Genomic DNA, 590 nt, shown 5'->3' with positions numbered 1-590 from the left:
TATCCCCTAACCCTACATCTAAACCCAGCACACACACATTTACTTACCTAAATGGTCAGTGGAAGTCCCGTGGTCAGGGAACACTGACTGAATTCCTGTGACTGATTCTGGCAAATGACAGATAATTACTAAAAAGGTTTACTGTGTTTGATTGCACAGCACTTACGAAAATTAACCATGGTTTAACCATGAATTTCATTTACTGTTGTCTGCAATCAAACAATCCAATCTTATCTCTTGAAAATGCGTATCAATAACATTTACTTTGGCGTGCATATGATATGCAATGGGTAGGATTAGGGGTGTGGGGTAGATGCTTATATGTACGCGAAAACTCATGCACGTCAAACACGTGCCTTTGCCAAAGTCAATTTTGCATATAAATAGCACGCCAAATACAAACTGAAAATCTATTGATAATAGGCCTATCCCAAATTCAGTGTATACTTTGTGTATGCTTTATTTAACTGTTCATATTGTTATAGGTAGGTATTGTTATAACTTATGAATTTAAATTAAAGTAAATACAATATTAATAAATGTATTTTGATGTTACAAAAATAATGTAATTACATTGCAAAAAGTTACGC

Source organism: Sinocyclocheilus grahami, unplaced genomic scaffold (assembly GCF_001515645.1).
Source record: "Sinocyclocheilus grahami isolate Dianchi unplaced genomic scaffold, SAMN03320097.WGS_v1.1 scaffold5274.1, whole genome shotgun sequence".
Taxonomy (NCBI): domain Eukaryota; kingdom Metazoa; phylum Chordata; class Actinopteri; order Cypriniformes; family Cyprinidae; genus Sinocyclocheilus; species Sinocyclocheilus grahami.
This window is presented reverse-complemented; position numbering follows the sequence as displayed.